At 49.6% G+C, this 15,862-nt stretch overlaps 4 non-coding genes and 1 pseudogene across 4 annotated transcripts; 3 read left to right on the top strand and 2 right to left on the bottom strand.

The window, feature by feature from the left end:
* Positions 1–322: 322 nt before the first annotated feature.
* Positions 323–4,490, bottom strand: LOC114695952 (annotated as a pseudogene).
* Positions 4,491–8,702: 4,212 nt separating this feature from the next.
* On the bottom strand, positions 8,703–8,784 carry Trnal-uag. The gene has a single exon. It is a non-coding gene; the product is annotated as a tRNA-Leu (tRNA).
* Positions 8,785–13,680: 4,896 nt separating this feature from the next.
* On the top strand, positions 13,681–13,753 carry Trnat-ugu. Its single transcript has one exon. It is a non-coding gene; the product is annotated as a tRNA-Thr (tRNA).
* An 836-nt stretch (positions 13,754–14,589) lies between these two features.
* On the top strand, positions 14,590–14,676 carry Trnay-gua. The gene is given in 2 exon segments: positions 14,590–14,626; positions 14,641–14,676. It is a non-coding gene; the product is annotated as a tRNA-Tyr (tRNA).
* Positions 14,677–15,672: 996 nt separating this feature from the next.
* Trnap-ugg lies at positions 15,673–15,744 on the top strand. Its single transcript has one exon. It is a non-coding gene; the product is annotated as a tRNA-Pro (tRNA).
* Positions 15,745–15,862: the final 118 nt, after the last annotated feature.

Below are 15,862 nucleotides of genomic sequence, written 5' to 3'. Positions count from 1 at the left end.
TGGGAGGATGCCTCAACTTGATATCCCTGCTTTGTTGACTTCCTTGGGAGGCCTTACTCTTTCTGAGGAGTGGATGGGGGAAGATAGAAAGGAGGTGTGGGGGGGGCAGGAAGAGAGGAGGGAAAGGAAATCATGGTTGATATGCAAAATAAATTTTAAAAAAAATTTTTTGGTACCAAAATTCTTTATTTGAAGAAATGGTACAAATTAAAGAACTTAAGCGGATGTTTTGGTGCGACTTTTAGAAAAGATAAAGGCAGCCCGACAAGCATGCACGGCCTCAGTGACCAGTAAAGTCACTTGTGGCTTTGGGGAAGTCAGCTTAGCCCTCATCACCGTGTCCCAGGGTGAGCTTGTCAAAGAGAGATATTCTGCCAGGCCAGCTTCAGGGGCGCCCAGCTTGCAGAGGTTGGTCACGTGGTCACCCAGTTCTTTGATGGATTTCACCTGCTCCTTCAGGTAATGGGTCTCAATGAAGTCACAAGTGGGGGCCATTTTTGTCAGTAGCCAGTTTGTGCAGTTCCAGTAGTGACTGATTCACACTCTTCTCCAAGTGCAGTGCACACTCCATCGCATTCAGCCCGTTCTCCCAGTCATCACGGTCTGGTTTCTTGATATCCTGCAGGAAGATTCGGCCACCTCGTTGGTTCTGTAGCCTCATCAGTTTCTCAGCATGCTCCCTCTCCTCATGAGATTGGTGGAGAAAGTATTTGGCAAAGTTCCTCAGAGCTACATCATCCCGGTCGAAGTAGCAAGACATAGACAGATAGACGTAGGAGGCATACAGTTCCAGGTTGATCTGGCGGTTGATGGCAGCCTCTGAGTCCTGGTGGTAGTTCTGGCGCACTTGCGAGGGAGACGCGGTGGTCATGGCAGCGGCGCGGTGGCGACGCTGGAGCAGCGGCTGGAGCGGCGGCGGGGCAACGAAGTTGCAAAGGGTTCTGGATGGGAGCAGCCAGCTGGGGTCGGAAGGGTCGAGCGCCGGGTTCCGTTCAAGTACTGTTGAAGCAAGAAACCGCGGGGGCGAGAACGTCTCAAATTTTAAAAATTTAATAATAAAAATTCAAAAGAAAAAATGGCACCTGCAAGGCCATTTGTTGCTGTTTTCTGCCTGAGTCAGAAAGCAGCCACTTTAACTTTTCTTCCCCACTTAACAAAGGATCTCTCTGTGAAAACAGGTGTTTGGTTGTGGTTTGTGCCTAACCCGGGGTCTGGAAGGGAGCCCCTGCTGTGTGGGAGTTCCCTTCAATGGGTCTAGGAAGAACCAAATACTATTATTCTGCTAAAGGAGTGTTATAATGAATTGGCTCCTATAGACATTCTATTATACTGATAGATCAGCGTCTCACTCAGCCACCACCAGAGACGCTTCCTCCTGAGTAGTTGGGAACAAATACAGAGACCCACAACTGGACAATGCGTAGAGAGTAAGCGACCTGGGAACACTCAGTTGTAAGTGGATATCTTCACGGAATCACTCCTCTCAAGGCTCAAGGAACTATGTGGAAGAGGAGGCAGAAAGATTGTAAGAGCCCATGGAGATGGAAAAATAGTGCCTTCCAGGCCCATCAGTATTGATGGACATATGAACTCACACAGAGAAAGCATGCACAGAGCCTATATAGGTTCAAACTGCATGGGGTGGGGGGTGTCTCAGCACTGAGAGGGAGAACTGGACATGTGCTCCCATTCCTAACCAAGAAGCTATCTCCGATTGACAACCAGTTTCAATGGAGAAATCAGTTTTCTCCACTGGAGTCTCACTGGGCATATTAACCACATTTTAGGGAGACCCCATGCCCAGTAGTAGATGGCCAACACAAAATTAACTTAATGGTGCTTTTTGTTGATTTTTTTTTTTGTCTCATATTGCTCTGTTTGGGTATTATTTTTTTACTTCACTGGTCTTTTATTTGTATATTATGGTTTCTGACTATGATTTTATAGGTGTGTGTGTGTGTGTGTGTGTGTGTGTGTGTGTGTGTGTGTACATGCCATGGTGCACATGTGGAGGTCAGAGGACAACCCTGGTGTCAGTCCCAGCCTTCCATGTTGTTGGGGGCAGGATTTCTCATTGTTCTCCAAGGTCTTTCCTGTTTCTACCTCCCATCTCGCTCTAGAAGTGCTGGGATCACAGATGCATGATATCATTTCCAGCTCGACTCGGGTGCTGGAGATCTGAACACAAGTTCTCACACTTGCATGGCAAAGGCTTTGCCCATTGAATGTCTCCCCAGACCTAACACACACTCTTAACACACCACTAGTTTGCTTCCACCAACCCAAAAGCTAAGAATGTCCCAGAAAGGAACAGAGCCCTCTAACAGAGATTTCCCTGTTGATACACCTTCCAGATGTTGCCACCAATGCACTTTATACAATTTGTGATTGATAGCTCTCTTTGTTCTGTTACCATAAAAACTTCACAAAACTGCTGCCATGCTGTGACAGTCACTCATATCTGGCTCCAGAATATTCTTTTATTATTTTTTTTGAAGTAAGAATTATGTTTGAGCCGGGCGTTGGTGGCGCACGCATTTAATCCCAGCACTCGGGAGGCAGAGCCAGGTGGATCTCTGTGAGTTCGAGGCCAGCCTGGGCTAGAGAGTGAGTTCCAGGAAAGGCGCAAAGTTACACAGAGAAACCCTGTCTCGAAAAACCAAAAAAAAAAAAAAAAAAAAAAAAAAAATTATGTTTGGAGATTGACATATCAAAAACAAAACAAACAAAAAAGGTGTTGCCATCAGATATCAAAGATCTTGCTCCACATGCAATGTAGAGTGACAAGCAGGAAAATTTAAGTAACTGAGAACTCTTTAAAATTTCTTTATGACCCAGGGAGTTTCATTAGGAATGCTCACAGTAGCATGGGTGAGAGGTCTTCACAGTAGCGTGGGTGAGAGGTCATTCACAGTAGCATGGGCACTTTGCCCAAGGCTACAGAACTGAAGAAAATGTCCCTCCCTTGCCCATCAACCATTATTTGCCTACAGATCTTTAGGGAGGGTGGGACCTCCAGAGAGTCTCCCTAATTCTTGACAGGATTTTTCACACACAAGAACATCCAAACAGTAGAAGATGCTTTGCCTTGGTTCAATCAATAGATGGTATAATATATCCATTTATTGCAAGGTTCCCATCTGGGTCATATTGGAAGGTGTCTTCCAATGAGGACTTTTAACACTAAAATCCTCATAAAGTTAAGAGTGTGTAACTGTATCACCAGACAGCCATGAGTGAACAGTAAGCAAACACAAGGAAAAAGCACAGAGCTTTCATGACAAGGCCAAGTTAAAAGACCAGACATTAGGTACCACTATGTGGGCAAAAGCTGCAGGTTTGTTCTGCAGCCCAAGAACATCCATAGCCATCTGCGCATTTACTCCACTCTACCTTGGAAAAGGCTGAAAGGAGTGAGATTGTGGAAGGCCCTAAGGTCCCTCCTTGGGGACTCTGGAAAATTCTAATGCTTAGGGACACTTGGAAACTTGACCCCTGGCAAGAAAAAAAAAAGAACCTTTCCAGCTTCCCATGCCTCAGGCCCTTGGGGTAGTTGGCAGCAAACCCTCTGGACAGGCTTGCTGCCCACGGCTGCTGGGTGCCCTCGGCAAGGCTCTTGTCCTTCTGCAGCCTCTTTCTCCTGGTAGTGAGGAGACTAATTCTTGTTGCTAAGAAAGCAGGGGTGGGTGAGAGGGAGAGGAGGTAGGATTGGCCCGATGCATGGCTCCTACCTGTACCAACCTTTGCATGTTGGGACAGGTGGTTTTACTACACTTGAGGGAAGAGTGAGGACCACCAGCTTTCAGTCAGCGGCTCCCATTGCTTTGCTACATGCCAGGGTGAAGAACAGAGAATTAAAGCAGGGACTTGGGAAGAGGTCAAGGGTCCTGAGATGGTAGGGCCTGTTGAGTGAAGGGCAGGGAGCCAAGCTAGATGGGACAGCAACTGTGTCCTTCTAGAAGCACCCAAATTTGCATCCTTCTCACAGGTTGGTGGGAGCTCTTGCTGGCTTTTGTGCCCAGGTGAGAGTAGACCCTAGCTGGGAGATGCAGAGGCCCAACCAGAGAGTTGTCAGGAGGACAAGGGCACTGCCAGGATCAGGAGGGGGATGGCCTCTGAGGAGATGGAACGGCTACCTGACAGGAACGCCAGGGATCGATCCTAGACATGTGTGTCCAAATGGAACTGACCACAGAAAGGACTTTAAGAAAAATCTCTTCCACAGGAGCTCAGCTCTCTGATGCTTATGGAAAGAGAGGGGTCATTTCCTTTTGGGGCAGGATACCTTATGAGCTTTCATTTTTTTTTTTTTTCTCCAAGCAGCTCCTCTCAGTGTTATACTGTGGTTTCTACATCAAGCCAAGAATCCCACTGCTGAAGGAAAGTGGTGTCCCTGGGAGGCCAGGGGATTCCCCCTGCCTCAGTAGGGTCTTGGTATTCTGTAGCCTTCAAAAGGCTCCAGCCTTCAGGTCAGGTGTGGAGGTACCCATCTTTAGTCCCAGCACTCAGGAGGCAGAGACAGGTGGATCTCTGTGAGTTTGAGCCTGTCTGTTCTATCCAATGACTTCCAGAACTACAAAGATAGAGCCTATCTCAAAAAAAAAAAAAAAAAAAAAAAAAAAAAAAAAAAAAAAAAAAAACTAACCAAACAAAAAAGGGCTACCTGAGTGACACCATCCACAGAGGCCAGCAAGGAGACTGGAGCTGGGAGTCAAGCTCCCAGACTGTCTCTAATCCAGGTTCCTGTTTTAGGTGCCTCAGGAGAGTTCTGGGCCTGGCCCCAAGCAGAATGGGGCCTCCTCACCTGTCCTAGTCAGGGTTTCTATTGCTGCAATGAAACACATGACCAAAATGCAAGTTGGGGAGGAAGGGTTTCTTTATCTTACACTTCATCATTCATCAGTGAAGGAAGTCAGGACAGGAACTCAGGCAGGGCAGGATCCTGGAGGCAGGAGCTGATGCAGAGGCCATGAAGGGGTGCTGCTTACTGACTTGCTTCCCATGACTTGCTCAGCCTGCTTTCTTTCTTTTTATAATTTATTTTTTACTCATCTATTTATTTTACATCCTGGCCTCTTTATCTCCTCCCTGTCCCTTTCCCCCATTTTCCCTCCACACCCTTCAATTTCCTCCTCTTCTGTCTCCATCCAGGATAGGGCAGGTCTCCTATGAGTATCAGTAAAAATTCAGCCTGCTTTCTTATGGAACCCAGGACCAACAGCCCAGGGATGGCACAAACCACCATACTTTGGTCTCTCCCACACTGATCACTTAAATGAGGAAATGCCTTACAGCTGGATCTCAAGGAGGCATTTCCTCAACTGAGGCGCCTTCCTCTCTGACTGACTCTAACTTGTGTCAAGTTGACACAAAACCAGCCAGTGTGCATCACCTAAGCCCATGCTTCTACGTGTCATCTGCCAGGATGCTTCCATGCTCCAAAGTATGCAGGGAGCAACCATGTGGAGCAAGCTGCAGGAGCTGGGTGAGGGCTATGCCAAGTAGCTGTTGGCATTAGCACCCCAGCAGGGCTCCCCTGAGAACCCAGCAGCCGGATCTCATTGGGCTGTGTCTTCCGCTGCCTTTCAGCTCTCCATGCTGGTCCTTTCCTCTGCACAGCAGTGTGTGAGTGAGCTTGGCAAAGCTAAGGCACACGAGTTGAGGTCAGTAGGTACAAACAAGGGCATACCACCATGCATACTTTGAGGTGTGACCTCATCTTGTCAGCAGTGACAGACCTCTCACATAAGTGCAAGAAATAGCAAGAGTGAGCCTTCTTTCTCTATTCCTCCACACATGATGATAATATGAGACAAAAAGACAGAAAGAATAAATAAACTACAAAGACAGGGACTGGGATGGGAGAGGATGGGGGAGGGAGAGGGAAAGTGGGGAAGAGAAAAGGGGGAGGAGGGAAGTGGTACATGCTTGCAAGGCAACACATAAGGAGTCAGAGACAAAGATACACAGGCTAACAAGTCCTGAGAGGATGGAACAAAATGGAAAAAAAATAGAGACAGGAATGCAAAAGGAAGAGAGAAAACGAGACAGGGAGAAAGGCAGGGGGAAAATGCACACATAGAGAGGTTGGAGATAAACAGGGCTGGAGAGGTGTCTTGAGAGACAAGTAAGGAGGTCCTACATCAGAAGAGAGGCACCAGAGGGAAAAAAAAGAAAAGAGACATAGGACTGAGGAGGAGAGTAGGAGAGCAGATTCAGAGACAGAATGGGCACATGACCGTAATCCCAAAGAGATGGAGTCAGACAGATCTCTGTGGGTTCAAAGCCAGCCTGGTCTACAGAGTGAGATCCAGGTCTCCCAGGGGAGGAGGGAGGCAGACAAAGGACTTGGGGAGAGTTACAGGGATGTAGGTAGACAGGGAAAGCGAAAGCAGCCTCAGTAAGATGGCAGCTTCTTGTTTCCAGAAGTCATTATGAGGAAAAATGGTGGAAAAGCAAGGGGAGAGGGAGGGAGTATCCAAACAGAACCAACAGGGAAAGGGGAGGACCCAGGGGCCATATAAAACACTCAACTCAGAACCCACTTAGTGGACTCCCACCCACCCCAAAGGGAGTTGTTTGAATAAAGCCGTTAATTTTGCTTTCTCCATGGCTCTCTCTTCTGATTTCCCTAGATATCCATTTTTTTTGTCCATCGCACAGGATAAGCTCAGTGATCCCCTTGACAACCACTAGCATCCCCATCCCAAGACTAAAAGGGAGACGGAGGAGAGGAGAAGTGTGGAAGGGAAAGGAAAAGTGAAGGAGTCTGAGACAGACAAAGAAAGAATAAAGGTCGGAAGGCAGAAGGGGAAGAAGAGAGTAGAAATGAGGAAAGGAGAGAGGGTGAGGTGGAAATGGAGGAAGGACAGGGAGAGGGAAAGACAGCAGAGAGGAGAAGTAGAAGGTAAGGAAGCACAGAGTCATAGAGTTTGATGGAAAGAAGAGAGGAGGGAGGGTGTCTTAGGAAGGAGGGTGTCTTAGAGTTTCTACTGCTGTGAGGAGACACCGTGACCACAACAACTTTCATAAAGGAAACCTTTCATTGAGGTGACTGTTCACAGTTCAGTCCATTATCATCATGATGAGACATGGTGGTGTGCAGGCAGGCAGGGTGCTGGCTACATCTTGATCAGAAGGCAACGGGAAGTCAACTGAGACACTGGGTAGTATCCTGAGCACAGGAAACCTCAAAGCCCGCCCCCACAATGACACACTTCCTCCAACAAGACCACACCTACTCCATCAAAGGCACGCCTCCTAATGGCGCCACTCCCTATGGGCTTATGGGGCCATTGTCGTTCAAACTACCAACAGAGGGTGAGTGGAGGGGTGAGGGAGGGAGGTTAACTGATTGAGAGAGAGGTCGAGGTCAAAACAGAGGCACAGGAAGATGAAGATGAGAGTAATTAGGAGAAAACACAAAGCGTATTTGGGGAGGAGATTAGAGAGCGGGGGAGACAAGGATATACTTAGAGGGAGAAAGAAACACGGCTCTTAATCCTGTGTTAGTTACCTTTCTGCTGCTGTGATAAACCACCACTACCAAGGCAACTTATAGAAGGTAGAGTTTATGTGGGCTCACGGTTCCAGAGGGATCCGGGCCCAGTAAGGAGGGAACACATGGAATCGGAAATGGGCCGATCACGACCTCGAGTGCGAACAGGATACAGAGAGAGCAAACTGGAAGCGGGCAAGACTATGGACACTCAAAGCCTGCTCGCGGTGACACACTTCCTCCAGCGAGGCTGTACCTCCTCTCCAAACAGTGTCATCAACTGGTAACCAAGCGTTCCAGTCCTGGAGCCTGTGGTGGGCATCGCTTCTCCAAACCACCACAGCCTGCACCCAGTCCGTGTCCGCCTGGCCACTGTACGCCAGAGGCCAGCCTGAGCTATTCCGTGATTTCCAGGTTTGGCTGTAGCACCACATCCTAAAACTCCTAAAACCAACAAAATAAAAAGATAAAGACCAAAATGGCTCTTCAAGGTCCTGTTAGATACTATTTGGAGACAGTTTTGCCACATTTGGTTAGGAAAGACACAATGAGAGAATGTTTCTATAAAAGACCTCCAATTCTGGCAGCTTTCCGTGGACCAGGCCTCTGGTCTCAGCGCTTGGAAGACGCAGGCTGGCGTTCAAAGGTCATGTTCAGTTACATATCAAGTTCCAGAGCTGCTGGAGCCACATGAGAGTCTGCCTTTCTGAAAACACAAAACAAAGCAAACGAGCGACCTCAAACAAGCCAACGGGGGGCGTGCTCATCCTAGGACTCTTTGGTTCCGGTGTTCTTAGTTCGGCTCAGTTCTTTGGCATCACTTCCTGATGGTTTGTGTTGGAAAGGGAGGACAGATGGGGGAGGCAGGTGGGAGGTGCGGGTGAGAAAGACCACACTGCGATTTAGTCCAGAGGCAGTCAGGAGCCCGCGCGCGCACTCTCAGCTCTGCAATGCCGCTCGCCTTACCTTACCGTCTGCCTGACCTTAAAGAGAGCTTCACACTCCGGGGCAGTAGTGTGCCTGGCAGAGGACTGGGCGTTTGATTACATTGTGAGCTCCCTTCGGCTCGTTAGGTTGAGTCCTTTTTCTGTTCACACATTAGGTCTGGTGGCAGGAGTTCAGAAAATACAATCGCATTTTCACGGGAGAGCAAGGACAGAGTGGAAGAGCACCGAAATCACCAAAGCCCTGGGAAGGAAAACACTGGCAGCGGTGGGATTCGAACCCACGCCTCCGAAGAGACTGGAGCCTAAATCCAGCGCCTTAGACCGCTCGGCCACACTACCAATCTGTCCGTGCTCTCCCGTGTACACTAGCTATTTACATTATTCCGTTCTCTTTGACTCGTGCCCTGGAATCCGGAGTTAGAGGATTGTCCTATCGCGTTGCGCTCCCACACCGCTAGCCAGGCTCTGGAGGGAGTGGGTGAAACAGACTAGACTCAGGAGTGGAGCCCCGCACCCTGCTGGCCGCACCCGGAGCTGGACCGCGGCGGCTTCCCGACGCACGCAGACCGCTGCGGGGTGCAGCCGCAGCTCTCCTCAGCCCCGCGGCCCCCCACGGTGGGGCTGGGCGACTCCAAGTGTTTTTCTGGTCTTGGAATTGGAGTTTTTTGGTTCGGAGGGCCAGAGACGCTTTCATCGAAAGGTCCGAGGCAAGCCCAGCTCCCGGGTGCTCCCGAAAACCCGCGCGCAGAAGCGGAGCGCGCCCCAGCCTCAGCCAGAGCCCCTGCCCGCAGCCTGCCTCTCCCCACCGCCCCGGGCTGTCTGCAGGCTGAAGAGCCCTGTTCCCTTTCTTGAGAATCGGTATCTTGGCGTTTGTCCAGTGTGTCATCGGCGGCTGCAGACGCGTTGTGCACTGCGTGGAAGCCGTGCTGGCTGGTGGCTGCAGGAGGAGATGACAGAGGCCCCCTTCCCTTCGGACCCAGCCCAAACTGAGTGAACCAGATCGGTGCTCCACGCATCCAGAATTCTGAGATGTCGGCGTGCTCTGGTCACATTCCCCCTCCCATCACTCCCCCTCCTTCCCGAAGCTCACAGGTCCTCCGACTTCGGGAAGAGTGGCCACCACACCGCAGAGGTCACCCGTTAGTTTCTGGAGTAGGATCCACCAAACACGAGCCTCCATACTCCCTGCCCAGGAAAGACGTCCCGCGCCTCCTAATTGCAGCTGGTGCAAATCACGGAATATCACTTTGTTGATCTGACCCTTTTGTTTGTGCGTGGCAGTAGTTGAGAATTGACCCCACTACTATTATCTAGAAAAACGGGTGACTATCCCAGAAAAAGGCTGGGGTTGGGATTGGGGAATGTTTGAACAATTTTTTTTTTCATTCCTTAAAAGGAAATTGTGGTTCCCTGGTAATATTCAAATTACATCTTCCATTTGACTAAATTCAGTATACTTAGAGGCAAATTTCCACAAAGAGGCAGCAAGCCTGGAGGCTGTATATGTCCCTGATCCTTGCTTTACTCTTTTGCAAACAGTGCAAAGTTGAAGAAAAGGCACCCAGACCTAGCATAACTCTGTTGTTTTCTAGGGGTCATGATCCACTTCTTTTTCTCCACCTATTAAAGAATTAAAAGGTAGGAAAAAAACGTCAGACGCAGCAGGCAGCAACAAGTTAACAAACTTTATTAGGCGTGAAGAAGTGAGCGCGTGCACACACACACACACACACACACACACACCCCAGGGTGCGGGGGGCGCATACAGGAGACAGGCTCCCCACAAAAATGGGAAGGGGGTCTAGAAACTGAAATCTGTTATCCCCTGGAGGGCTAGGAATTTTAAGTTGTTTTGGTGGCATGGGATGGGACCATTCCTCTTGTTTTGGATCGAAAGGTCTAAACAGAGGGTTGGGGGTCCGGGGTTGCTGCTGATAGACCCAGAACTTCAGGTAATCAAGACTGGCCTTGAACAATCCTGATCGGCCTGAATCAGTCAAACAGAAGGGGAGTCAGGCTGGTAGCTTTTGTCTCTGCTCAGAGGGAAGAGGAAGAAACTAGAAGTTTGCCGTCTTTACTGTCTATCTGTGCCCCCCCCCCCCTTTCCCCTATCTGTCTGGCTATCAGAGATCTGCCTAGCTCCCAGTCCCTCACTTCTTTAAGACTAGAAAATTATTATTGTTTCTGAATCTCTTGTTCTCCTCCAATGAAGGGATTTACTATCGTTGTGTGCACAGGGCGGGTTGTTCTTTGAAAGACACCAAGAACCTGGGAATACCCAGTTCAGAGATTTTCCCGGTGATACTTCTACTATCTTCCTTCAAGAGTGCATAACTTAAAAAAAAAAAAATCATGTTTTTATTTATGGATACCTGTGTGAGCCTGCAAGAATATGTGTCTTTAGTGTGTGCAGGAACCCTCAGAGGCCAAAAGAGGTCACTGGGTTCCCTGAAGCTGGAGTTACAAGCATTTGTGAGCCACCATGTGAGTGCTGGGAACAGGACCTGGGTCGTCCGGAAGAGCAGCCATCTCTCCAGCCCATAAGTTTTGGGCATTTGTGAGGGCTTGCTGAGTCTTTTCTTGGCTTGCTTACCCAGCAATCTGAGTTTTGGTCCCCAGAAGTCATGTAAATAAAGATGGAAGGAAAACTGATTCCACAAAGTTGTTCTGACTTCCACAAACCTATCAGACACAAACAGAACAACAATGAATAATAATAAAACTTCTGGTGGGAGGTGGCAACGTGGCTGGGTGGGACTCACTTGGTGAAAGGTTGGTCTCGGACTCCACACTCCAGCTGCAGCATTCAATGGCCCCCATACAGACAATAAAGCAGGTAAATATTTAAAAGAAAAAAAAATTAATTGTAGAGTCAGGTGTAATGGAGGCAGAGGCAAAGGCAGGCTGATTTCTGTGAGTTCCAGGCCAGCCAGGACTACATAAAGACCCTACCTGAAAAAAAAAAAACAAAACATAGTTAAGGGCTGGAGAGATGGTACCTCATCAGCAACCCGTAGGTTTCCTAGTGGCTGTACCCAGCAAGACTGCATGGGAGGTTGATTGGACCACCCGCCAGGGCACCAGGTGTTTGTATGGGTCTAACTAGCAAGCGGGAGGTCTTTTGCGCCACCCCTTGGCATTGTTATAAATAGACCTTTGGAATAAAGCTCTGGGCCCATTTGGATAAAGATCTAGGCTCATCCGAGTCTATCCTGTGTTTTCTCTCTGCTTTTTAACTAAGTCTCTTATCCCTCATTCCTCAAGAGTTCCTGGGGTAAATAAGTGTGGGGGCTGGTCCCCTACACAGCACCCACATGGATCACAACTGTCTGTAACTTCAGTTCCAGGGGATCCGTTCCCAGGGTCTTCTGGCCTCAACTGGCCCCAGGAGAGCAAGTGGTGGACAAACATACGTGGAGACAAAAAACGCATACATAAACTAAGAAAAAAAATTAAAACAGAAAGTAACCTAAGGAAAAAAAAATTAAAACAGAAAGTAACCTAAGGAAAAAAAAATTAAAACAGAAAGTAACCTTTTGATTTCTTTTCGTCACACAAGCTTGATGACCTGAGGTGTTTTTTTTTTTTTTTTTCTTCTTTTTTTTCAGAGCTGAGGACTGAACCCAGGGCCTTGTGCTTGCTAGGCAAGCACTCTACCACTGAGCTAAATCCCCAACCCCTACCTTTTGGAAAGTTAATTTTTACTTATCGATTGATGGAGACTGTCTCACTCTGTGTGTGTACCCTTGCCTGGCCTTGATCTCCGGATCCTTAGGTCACAGTCCCTACAGCGAGGTTTACTATTCCCAGTTTAACTTTTTTTTTTTTAATTTATTTTTGTGACCCTGGAAATTGAACCCAAGACTTTGCAGTTCAGAAAAGAGCTCCACCGTTCAGCTCTACTCCCAGACTTAATTTAACCTCATCATGACCTTAGCCCATAGACTCTAAACTCAGGCGTATTCTGTGAAGAGCACCTCCTATTTATCCCACCCAAACCCTGGCATCTCTGCACATCTGCCCCTTTTTGCAAATATCAAGGTATGATTGGGTCTCCTCTCCTTTCTGTCCGCCGTATTTAAAGGCAGCCGACCTTCGCTTCCCCGCGTCTTTTATTCTTTCCTCTGTAGCCCGCGGCTGTTACAGCTTTGGGCTCGCACGGCTCTGGTGTCCTAACTCTCCAGTCTCTTCTCCCTTGAGTTTACCTTGCACGCCATGCTCCGTCAATTTCCGTTTCCTCTTTCCCGGAGGGTCTAACGGCATTCCTGTCTCCTAGCCTGAGTCGGCTCCTGGCGCATGGAGGAGGGTGGACCCACCATGTTCTAACAGTGTACCCTTAAACATTGGTCCTCCTTGGACTTCACTCATAATTTTCTTCTACCAGGAATCATCTGACTTCCCCCTCACCCCAGGATTGCACAAATCTCAGCCTGAGACTTAGCCCGCCCCTTCCAAGGGCCTTCCACATGGTTTCCTTGCAAGTTACACCTGGTACACCTGCTTTTCATTTTGGTTTCACAAAAACTGAGAAAAAATTCCCGTGGACATCAGGCACCCACGTGGTACACAAAGAAGTACGAGGGAAGAAAATAAAAGAATTATCAGTGAAGCAAATTAATAGTAGTAAAATCTGAATCCTGTCTAGTTGCGAGTGTAGAACCTAGCACAGAATTGGAATTGGAGAACTCGGAGCCTGTTGAATGGAGAAAAGAATTAAATGGCGAACTAGGGACTGCTTGTTCTGACCTGAGGGGAAGGATCTTTAACGAGGCATACGGCGGAAGTTTGGAGTCCAGGAGAAAATCCAGATGTGGGCGCGTCAGTTCCGCCCAGACTTGTAATAGGCTTTATTCCTTACGCTGGATATCTGTTCTAGATTTCACTGTGTGAAGGAAGCACCATCAGAGCAAGACTCTGGTGGTGGTGGTGGTGGTGGTGGTGGTGGTGGTGGTGGTGGTGGTGGTGGTGGTGGTGGTGGTGGTGTCGTCGGAGTGGTCACATTTCTACAAATTGAGGATAGTAGTGACCCCCATCAGAATCCACCAGTACGCCAAGTCCAGAGTCTGTAGATTGAATTCCCATATTGCATACGGGAATAGAGTGTATACGGGAATATATTGTGAATGGGAATGGACTAAAATATAATCCAAATTTGCCTTTTTTCCTACAGTCGGGCAGCCAAAGAGCCAGCAAAATTGTCCTTTTCTAGGAAAGAGAGAACGAGGCTTTCCGTGTGGCCCTATAGCTCAGGGGTTAGAGCACTGGTCTTGTAAACCAGGGGTCGCGAGTTCAAATCTCGCTGGGGCCTAGGCTTAAGCAAACTTTTGAGGAGGCTTGCTGAAAATATGGTGCTGCTCGCCTCTCAACCCCTTTGTTCCTTTTTAATTCTGCTCGCGGCGCTCGAGTGCGGTCCGTCACCCCCGAGTTCTCTGCACTCTGGGAAGGCGGGGTCTCCGCCTTCAGCCTGTTACGCGTACGGCGAAAGGGAGCGGAGGGGACGGAGGGAGGACTGGGCCGGCGCCGGGTGTGCCGGGAGAGAGGGGAGGGAGGGAGGGGAGGAAGGAGAACGGGCCTCCTCCCGGGCCGCGGGACCCCGGTACTGCACAGTCTGGAGCAGGCAACAAAGCGCTGCTGCAGTCGCGGGTGAGACCTTGGTCACTAAACCATGCTCTGAACTCACAGACGCTGTGGGTATGGCTTCCTTTTAAGAAGAACGCTTTTTCTCCAAGGAGAGCTTTTTTATTTTTTTAGGATCTGAGGTTGAACTTGGAGAACCTCACGCCGGGCAACGGCGCTACCACCAAGCCACGCCTCCAGCCCCCGGGTTTCCGAGCTGCTGCCGTGGCATGCCACGCCGTCCCGCCCGCCGAGGGGGTGCGCAGACTGCCGCGCGGTCCGGGTGCGGAGCGCGCGTTCTGGGATCGCTGGCGTGCGCGTCCCCGGGTGCAGGCGGGCGTCCACCCCGCAGGCGGGCATCCGCAGCCCTGGCTGCGTCTGGCAAGGCCCGGTGAGGCAGGACGGCGGCCTTGGTGGGGTGTCTGCAGCGTCCGGCACAGCGGGTGCAGTCGGCAGGGCCGAGTCCCCACCGCTAGGTGGTTTCCTACCCACTGAATACGGCTTTCTGGGGTACTGCGGTCGTGCTTCCCTTCGATAGCTCAGCTGGTAGAGCGGAGGACTGTAGTGGCAGATATAGCCATCCTTAGGTCGCTGGTTCGATTCCGGCTCGAAGGAGTAGCCTGTCTTTTGGGTTCTCCTCCTTTGTTGAAGGTCCGAACATAGATCGTCCTGATTGACAACCCTTCCCGGAAAATGGACACAATAAGTTGTCCTTGCCTGGTCAGCATCGTTAGAAACAGAAAAACAAGACTCTTGGCTCCTGGCCCTCCCCTCACTGTTTATTTTTAGTTCCTAACTGAGCCTCGCTGGCTGCCCTATGTCCTAAGCCCAGACACCAAAGACCACAAGGTAACAACCTTGTGGACATGCTTGTGTGCATGTTCTCAGTCCTCTGATGGCCCGCAGGACTCTGGTTTGCGGGGGAGAAAAAAAACAAAAACAAAAACCAAAAAACAACCGTAACTGACCCCGGTGATTGCCCCACTAACTGGCAAAGAGGCACTTTATTCATTTAGGTGTTTGTGTAGCACTGGACGTGAGTTGGACATGAGATTGCAAGAGTATAAAGTTCAGATGGGTCAAACTCTTCAAACAAAGGAAGTGAGGTTGGAAACGCAATTCCTATGCAGGAAGACTGCGGGGTGGGGGGAGTCTGCAGACTGTCAGAGCATGAGCAAACAAACGGATTCTCCTCCAGCCTAGCTGGCCACCCGCAGCCTCCTCCTGCCCCCAGTATTGCGTGGCTGCAGGGGTGGTTCGCAAGCGTGCGGAACGCGTCCTGCGCCTGCCGGGGGCTCCTGACTCCACTGTTCTGCAGCCGCGCTCCACCCGGAGCGGGCAGCGCCGAACAGGCTCGCCTCTGGCTCCTGGAATAAAGAGGCGTGTGACTTGAAATCTGAAAAGCTACCTCCTCTGATCCCATTCTGAGCCGAGAGTTGTCCCGGACGTGGATAGAGATGGGAATTGACAAAGATGAGGAGATAATTAAATAACACGCAAGAGAATGCCCCTGTGAGAAGAAAAAGGAGAAAAGAAACTGCGGGCGCGTCCTGACAACTACTGAGTTGTTAGCAGTAGACCGAGGGACTGCAAATGATATCAGAATATCACGGCTCGTTGGTCTAGGGGTATGATTCTCGCTTTGGGTGCGAGAGGTCCCGGGTTCAAATCCCGGACGAGCCCTGTAGTTTTACACTTCCTTTCTTTAGTAACTGGAAATAGTTCACTTGTCTGCAAACTTTCTCGTGCTGTAACTATCCTGCGAAAGGGGATGGCACCACAGGACTGCACAAAACACCAA

Source organism: Peromyscus leucopus, chromosome 9, assembly GCF_004664715.2.
Source record: "Peromyscus leucopus breed LL Stock chromosome 9, UCI_PerLeu_2.1, whole genome shotgun sequence".
NCBI classification, from domain to species: Eukaryota; Metazoa; Chordata; class Mammalia; order Rodentia; family Cricetidae; genus Peromyscus; species Peromyscus leucopus.
This window is presented reverse-complemented; position numbering and strand designations above follow the sequence as displayed.